This window comes from Oryctolagus cuniculus, chromosome 1, assembly GCF_964237555.1.
Source record: "Oryctolagus cuniculus chromosome 1, mOryCun1.1, whole genome shotgun sequence".
NCBI lineage: Eukaryota > Metazoa > Chordata > Mammalia > Lagomorpha > Leporidae > Oryctolagus > Oryctolagus cuniculus.
Genome location: NC_091432.1, coordinates 60,730,197 through 60,738,968, shown reverse-complemented (window position 1 = coordinate 60,738,968; position 8,772 = coordinate 60,730,197). Strand labels below are relative to the sequence as shown.

The 8,772-nt window shown below is 38.2% G+C and overlaps 1 pseudogene; it reads right to left on the bottom strand.

The window, feature by feature from the left end:
• Positions 1-6,033: 6,033 nt before the first annotated feature.
• LOC138849712 (olfactory receptor 52B2-like) lies at positions 6,034-7,677 on the bottom strand (annotated as a pseudogene).
• Between the last annotated feature and the right edge of the window lie 1,095 nt (positions 7,678-8,772).

The following is an 8,772-nucleotide window of genomic DNA, read 5'->3' as shown; positions in this document are numbered from 1 at the left end:
ACAAGCTGGGCATAAGTGGTTCACTATATTTTATAGGTAGAAAAGGGTTGGAAAAGGAAGAAACAGAACAAAAACAACAGATTAGTTGTTTCAAAGTTAATTTCCTTAAATGATTAAACCAGAGGGGATTTCATTATTACAATGAGTCAGGTTAACTGGAATCTCCTGGGTTTTTTTTCCTTTAAAGTGGCCTGTTACAAAGTTCAGTTTGATTATATGTGATACTTAGCACAAGCGACTCCAGTCTGGTCTGTTCTGGTCTTCTGAGGCCTAACTGCAAGAGGTTAAATCCAAAATAAGGGCCTCCCATAAAATTTAACAGAAGACAACTACAACAAAGTGAAACCAAGATGCATAAGGATACACAAGTCACACACCCCCCAACATCATTTCATAACTTTCCATCTGCTTGTAGACAATGATCCATCTTTCTGCCAAAAATATGTTTTTCTTCAATGCTTGCAAATTTGAAGTTTCAGAATTCCATTTAAAAAATAAAAAAAAAAAGATTGAGGCCAGTGTTAAAAGTATGGCTCTGCAAAAACTGATGAAGACAGGGCAGAGGATCTCCAATCAGACTCACAGCTGACTTCTCATCAGAAACCCTACAAGCTAGGAGGGAATGGCGAGACATAGCACAGGTGCTAAGAGAGAAAAATTGCCAGCCCAGAATATTATATCCTGCCAAGCTCTCATTTGTGAATGAAGGTGAAATAAAGACCTTTCATAGCAAACAGAAATTGAAAGACTTTGTGGCCACTCGTCCGGCCCTGCAAAAGATACTTAAAGATGTGCTACACTCAGAAACACAGAAACACGGCCATCAATATGAAAGAAGGGAAAGGAAGAACACCTACCAGTAAAAGAGCATGGGAAGCTCAAAGCATATACTAGAAAATATTTCCGGGAAAATGGCAGGGCAAAGTCACTACGTATCAATAGTCACATTGAACATTAATGGTCTGAATTCTTCAGTTAAAAGACACCGTTTGGCTGACTGGCTCACAGAACACAACCCAACTATTTGTGCCTACAAGAAACACATCTCTCTAACAAAGAGGCATGCAGACTGAAAGTGAAAGGTTGGAAAAAGATATTCCATGCCAACAGAAACCAAAAAAAAGCAGGTGTAGCCATATTAATATCAGACAAAATAAACTTTAATACAAAAACTGTTAAGAGAGACAAAGAGGGACACTATATAATGATTAAGGGTTCAATTCAACAGGAAGATGTAACTATTATAAATGTATATGCACCTAATTACAGGGCACCGGTCTATTTAAAAGATATGTTAAGGGACTTAAAGGGAGATTTAGATTCCAATACAATAGTACTGGGGGACTTCAATACTCCACTCTCAGAAATAGACAGATCATCCGGACAGAAGATCAACAAGGAAACAGCAGATTTAATTGACACTATTGCCCAAATGGATCTAACAGATATCTACAGAACTTTCAACCCTACATCTACAGACTTCACATTCTTCTCAGCAGCGCATGGAACCTTCTCTAGGATTGATCACATACTAGGCCATAAAGCAAGTCTCAGCAAATTTAAAAGAATTAGAATCATACCATGCAGCTTCTCAGACCACAGCGGGATGAAACTGGAAATTAGCAAATCAGGAAACCCCAGAAAGTATGCAAACACATGGAGACTGAACAACATGCTCCTGAATGAACACTGGGTCATTCAAGAAATCAAAAGAGAAATCAAAAACTTTCTGGAAGTAAATGAAGACAACAACACAACATATCAAAACTTATGGGATACAGCAAAAGCAGTATTGAGAGGCAAATTTATAGCAATAGGTGCCTATATCAAGAAATTGGAAAGGTACCAAATAAATGAGCTTTCAGCGCACCTCAAGGACCTAGAAAAACTGCAGCAAACCAAACCCAAATCTAGTAGGAGAAGAGAAATAATTAAAACCACAGAAGAAATTAACAGGATTGAATCCAAAAAAACATTACAAAAAATCAGCCAAGCGAGAAGCTGGTTTTTTGAAAAAATAAACAAAATTGACACCCCATTGGCCCAACTAACTAAAAAAAGAAGAGAAAAGATCCAAATCAATAAAATCAGAGATGAAAAAGGAAACGTAACAACAGACACCACAGAAATAAAAAGAATCATCAGAAATTACTACAAGGACCTGTATGCCAGCAAACAGGAAAACCTATCAGAAATGGATAGATTCCTGGACACATGCAATCTACCTAAATTGAACCATGAAGACATCGAAAACCTAAATAGACCCATAACTGAAACAGAAATTGAAACAGTAATAAAGGCCCTCCCAACAAAGAAAAGCCCAGGACCAGATGGATTCACTGCTGAATTCTACCAGACATTTAAAGAAGAACTAATCCCATTTCTTCTCAAACTATTCAGAACAATCGAAAAAGAGGGAATCCTCCCAAATTCTTTCTATGAAGCCAGCATCACCTTAATCCCTAAGCCAGAGAAAGATGCAGCACTGAAAGAGAATTACAGACCACTATCCCTGATGAACATAGATGCAAAAATCCTCAATAAAATTCTCGCCAATAGAATACAACAACACATCAGGAAAATCATCCACCCAGACCAAGTGGGATTCATCCCTGGTATGCAGGGATGGTTCAACATTCGCAAATCAATCAATGTGATTCACCACATTAACAGACTGCAGAAGAAAAACCATATGGTTATCTCAATTGATGCAGAGAAAGCATTTGATAAAATTCAACACCCTTTCATGATGAAAACTCTAAGCAAATTGGGTATAGAAGGAACATTCCTCAATATAATCAAAGCAATTTATAAAAAACCCACAGCCAGCATCCTATTGAATGGGGAAAAGTTGGAAGCATTTCCACTGAAATCTGGCACCAGGCAGGGATGCCCACTCTCACCACTGCTATTTAACATAGTTCTGGAAGTTTTAGTAGAGCCATCAGACAAGAAAAAGAAATCAAAGGAATACAAATCAAGAAGGAAGAAGTCAAAATATCCCTCTTTGCAGACGATATGATTCTGTACTTAGAGGATCCAAAGAACTCTACTAAGAGACTATTGGAACTCATAGAGGAGTTTGGCAAAGTGGCAGGATATAAAATCAATGCACAAAAATCAACAGCCTTTGTATACACAAGCAATGCCATGACTGAGAAAGAACTGCTAAGATCAATCCCATTCACAATAGCTACAAAAACAATCAAATACCTTGGAATAACTTAACCAAGGACGTTAAAGATCTCTGCGATGAAAATTACAAAACCTTAAAAAAAGAAATTGAAGAGGATACCAAAAAATGGAAAAATCTTCCATGCTCATGGATTAGAAGAATCAATATCATCAAAATGTCCATTCTCCCAAAAGCAATTTATAGATTCAATGCAATCCCAATCAAGATACCAAAGACATTCTTCGCAGATCTAGAAAAAATGATGCTGAAATTCATATGGAGGCACAAGAGACCTCGAATAGCTAAAGCAATCTTGTACAACAAAAACAAAGCCGGAGGCATCACAATACCAGATTTCAGGACATACTACAGGGCAGTTGTAATCAAAACAGCATGGTACTGGTACAGAAACAGATGGATAGACCAATGGAACAGAATTGAAACACCAGAAATCAATCCAAACATCTACAGCCAACTTATATTTGATCAAGGATCTAAAACTAATTCCTGGAGCAAGGACAGTCTATTCAATAAATGGTGCTGGGAAAACTGGATTTCCACGTGCAGAAGCATGAAGCAAGACCCCTACCTTACACCTTACACAAAAATCCACTCAACGTGGATTAAAGACCTAAATCTACGTCCTGACACCATTAAGTTATTAGAGAACATTGGAGAAACCCTTCAAGATATTGGCACAGGCAAAGAATTTCTGGAAAAGACCCGGGAGGCACAGGCAGTCAAAGCCAAAATCAACTATTGGGATTGCATCAAATTGAGAAGTTTCTGTACTGCAAAAGAAACAGTCAGGAGAGTGAAGAGACAACCGACAGAATGGGAAAAAATATTTGCAAACTATGCAACAGATAAAGGGTTAATAACCAGAATCTACAAAGAGATCAAGAAACTCCACAAAAACAAAACCAACAACCCACTTAAGAGATGGGCCAAGGACTTCAATAGACATTTTTCAAAAGAGGAAATCCAAATGGCCAACAGGCACATGAAAAAATGTTCAAGGTCACTAGCAATCAGGGAAATGCAAATCAAAAGCACAATGAGGTTTCACCTCACCCCGGTTAGAATGGCTCACATACAGAAATCTACCAACAACAGATGCTGGCGAGGATGTGGGGAAAAAGGGACACTAACCCACTGTTGGTGGGAATGCAAACTGGTCAAGCCACTATGGAAATCAGTCTGGAGATTCCTCAGAAACCTGAATATAACCCTGCCGTTCGACCCAGCCATCCCACTCCTTGGAATTTACCCAAAGGAGTTTAAATTGATAAACAAAAAAGCGGTCTGCACCCTAATGTTTATTGCAGCACAATTCACAATAGCCAAGACCTGGAACCAACCTAAATGCCCATCAATGGTAGACTGGATAAAGAAATTATGGGATATGTATTCATTAGAATACTATACCGCAGTAAGAAACAACGAAATCCAGTCATTTGCAACAAAATGGAGGAATCTGGAACACATCATGCAGAGTGAAGTAAGCCAGTCCCAAAGGGACAAATACCATATGTTCTCCCTGATCGGTGACAACTGACTGAACACCAAAAAGGAAACCTCCTGAAGTGAAATGGACACTATGAGAAATGGTGACTTGATCAGCATAGCCCTGACTGCTAATGGACAACTTAATACATTATCCCTCATAGTATTTTTTTTGTCTGTTCTACTTAATATGACTGGTTTAATTCTGTAATTATCACACAGTTATTCTTAAGTGTTGAAAATTAACTGAAATGTGACCCCTGTTAAACATAAGAGTGGGAAGAAGAGAGGGAAGAGATGTATAATTTGGGGCATGCTCGGGCTGACTTGCCCCAATTGGTAGAGTTGGAAACATACCAGGGGATTCCAATTCAATCCCATCAAGGTGGCATGTGCCAATGCCATCTCACTATTCCAAGTGATCAATTTCAGTTCACAATTGATCATAATGAAAGGACTAAGAGTCAAAGGGAGCACATAAACAAGTCTAGTATCTGCTAACACTAACCGATAGAATAAATAAAGGGGAGAGTGATCCAACATGGGAAGTGAGATACTCAGCAGACTCATAGAATGGCAGATGTCCTAAATAGCACTCTGGCCTCAGAATCAGCCCTAAAGGCACTCGGATCTGGCTGAAAAGCCCATGAGAGTATTTCAGGCATGGAAAGCCAAGACACTCTGGCAAAAAGATCTCTGTGAGTGAGATCCCAGTGGAAAGAACAGGTCTTCAAAGAGGGAGGTGCCTTTCTCTGAAGGGAGGAGAGAACCTCCACTTTGACTATGACCATGTCTAAACAAGATAAGAGTCGGAGAACTCAAGGGGCTTCCATAGCCTTGGAAACTCATGACTGGTGCATAGGGAGATTACTGATGCCATAAACAGGAGTGTCAATTTGTAAAGTCAACAACAGGAGTCACTGTGCACTTACTCCTCATGTAGGATCTCTGTCCTTAATGTGCTGTACACTGAGGCTTAATGCTATAACGAGTACTCAAACAGTATATTTCACTTTGTGTTTCTATGGGGGTGCAAACGGTTGAAATCTTTACTTAATGTACACTAAACTGATCTTCTGTAAAAAAAAAAAAAAAAGAAATTATCAACTCCCAACTTGACTCTCACTGGGATTAAACATGACAATAGGTCTGATCTGATTTCATCATCATTTAAAAAAAATCATCTATTATTTTTCACTTTATGTTTCTGTGTGGGAGCACACTGTTGAAATCCTTACTTAAGGTATACTAAGCTGATCTTCTGTATATTAAGATAATCGAAAATGAATCTTGATGTGAATGGAAGGGGAGAGGGAGTGGGAAAGGGGAGAGTTGTGGGTGGGAGGGACGGTATGGGGGGGGAAGCCATTGTAACCCATGAGTCGTACTTTGGAAATTTATATTCATTAAATAAAAGATAAAAAAAAAAACTGATGAAGAGAGGGAAGGGAATGAGGAGGAGTGGCAGGGAGCAGGGGAGTGAGGGAAGTGTGGTTGTCTTCCTGAAATTACAACTAAGGAATGCATGAAATCTGCTCTCTTTATAATAAATTTAAAATTTAAAAATAAATAAATAAAATTTATTAAAGTTCCTTACATATAGAATGTAATCAATACCAATCTTAACCTTTCAATGGTTTTGTGTTTTTAACTAAGCACTCTTCTATATTTGCTACTTAATTTGATTTGAACTTGTAGTAATAATAACAATAATGTTAGTCATGATACAGTCTTGGAAGGTAAGCAAGAAAAGGCAGAAGGAGCCTCTGGGAATACTGGAAATCTCATGTACATCAAGCCTAAGTCATGTTTCTCAGGCAACAAACTTCAAGTTAGAATTATAGCTAACACTGAGATTCCATGCAATGCTGGACAATGTGCCAAGTAGTTTACATACTTAATTTAACCCTCACCCAAAAACCTTAGAGCATAAGTATGAGTGGTTTTACTTCATAAATAAGTATTAAATTTTCAAAAGATGGTAATCTCATCATCATCAAAAGTAGAAGGTAAGGGAGGCAGGATTTGAAATCAGATATACTTTATTCCAAAGCCCATGTCCTTTCCACTACAACTCACTATAATTGCTAAGCTTGGGAACTTAGAAAGCTCTCTTTGTTCCTGATGTTAAACATGGAAGGGACCAGGAACTGTCCAAGACTTCCACATGACAGATAACGTGTGAGTCATACTGTCCCTGATTTTCTGGTGTCTGCTCCAGAGATGTGGTTAAGTAGAGATTTGGTAGAAAAATGTGGACACAGTGGAGGATATTCTTGCCAAAGCAGTGGGTCAAGAAAGCAAAAAATCACAGGATGACCAAGAAGAAAATAACTCCAATGTGAGAACCACAGGTATTTAGAGCCTTATGTCAGACTTCCTGGGAAGGAAATCTAAACATAGCTTGGAGGATCAAAGTGTAAGAAACACCAATAAGTGCAACATCTACTAAAACTGATGCCATTGATGCTGAAAATCAGACCACCCCAATGTGCTCACAGTATGAGTAGGGGATTATATGGGTCTGATGGTATGGCAGCCTCTTCAGCAGAAATATGATAGGAAAAATGGTCTAAATGCTCCATCCCCAGATAGCCAGGGTAATTTTTCCATTTGCCATTGGAGTTAAGATGACTGTGTATCCCAAGGGAGTACAAATGGCCACAAAGCAGTCAAATGCCATGGCCAGCAGGATTCCTGATTGAGTCACAAAGGCAACATGGATGAAAAACATCTGAGTAATGCAAGCTCCAAAGGCTATCTCCCCAGCATAGAACCAGAAGATAGTCAAGGTCATGGGCACAAGAGGTAGACAAGATGTATGTGCCAGCCAACACAGATAAAAGACATACATGTGTCCAAGGAGGGTCACTGAAAACAATAAGGATCAGTTCTCTATTTCCTAAGACTACAGTGATGTATATAAAGCAGAAGGGGACAGAAACCCTGATGTGATTTTGTTTCAGTCCTGGGATGCCAAAAAGGATGAACACAGAAGGAAGGGAAGATCATGAGATTGGCCCCAAACATGCCTGATTTTGAAGACTATATAAAAACTAAAGAAAGTAAGAGTCCATAGGCAATAAATTCCACTAAGAATTGAACATTAGATCAGTAATGTCTTGACTTAGAATATATAATGTTATGCTTTCACTTCCCACATTATCATTGCAAACATAAAGAAAGATTCCTGATGATACCCTAACCCACTGTTGGTGGAAATGTAAACTGATAAAGCAACCATGGAAGACAGTATGCAGATGCCTCAAAAATCTGAATCTAGGCCTACCATATGATCCAGCCATCCCACTCCTGGGAATTTACCCAAGGGAAATGAAATCAGTAAACAAAAGAACTATCTGCACTTCCATATTTATTGCAGCTTAATTCACAATAGCTAAGACATGGAATCAACCTAAATGCCCATCAACTGAAAACTGGATAAAGAAATTATGGGATATATACACTATGGAATACTATACAGCAGTAAAAAAAAATAAAATCCTGTCATTTGCAACAAAATGGATCAATCTGGAAAACTTCATACTTAGTGAAATAAGCCAGTCCCAAAGGGACAAATAATATATGTTCTCCCAGATCTGTGAAAACTAATAGTGCACCTAAAATGAATGCAGTAGAAGTGAAATTGACACTTTGAGAAACAATGACTTGAACAGCCTTCAACTTGACTGACAAGGAACAGTTTTTTATTTTTATTTTTTTATTTATTTTTCTTTTCTTCATACCAAATGTTGAACTCTTTACTTAACATACAGTTAATTATATGTATATAAAGTCAATTAAAAATAGATCTAAATAAAAAAAATAAGAGGGGGAATAAGAGAGGGAAGAGGAAGTTTGTAACTATAAAGCTGTAAAATGCCATCTTAATGGTTAAAGTGATCATATTAAGTGTTAAAGTGAATGGAAGGGGAGAGGGAGTGGGAAACGGGAGGGTTGCGGGTGGGAGGGACATTATGGGGGGGAAGCCATTGTAATCCATAAGCTGTACTTTGGAAATTTATATTCATTAAATAAAAGTTAAAAAAAATAAAACATGGGACAGACATTTGGCCTAGCAGTTAAGATGC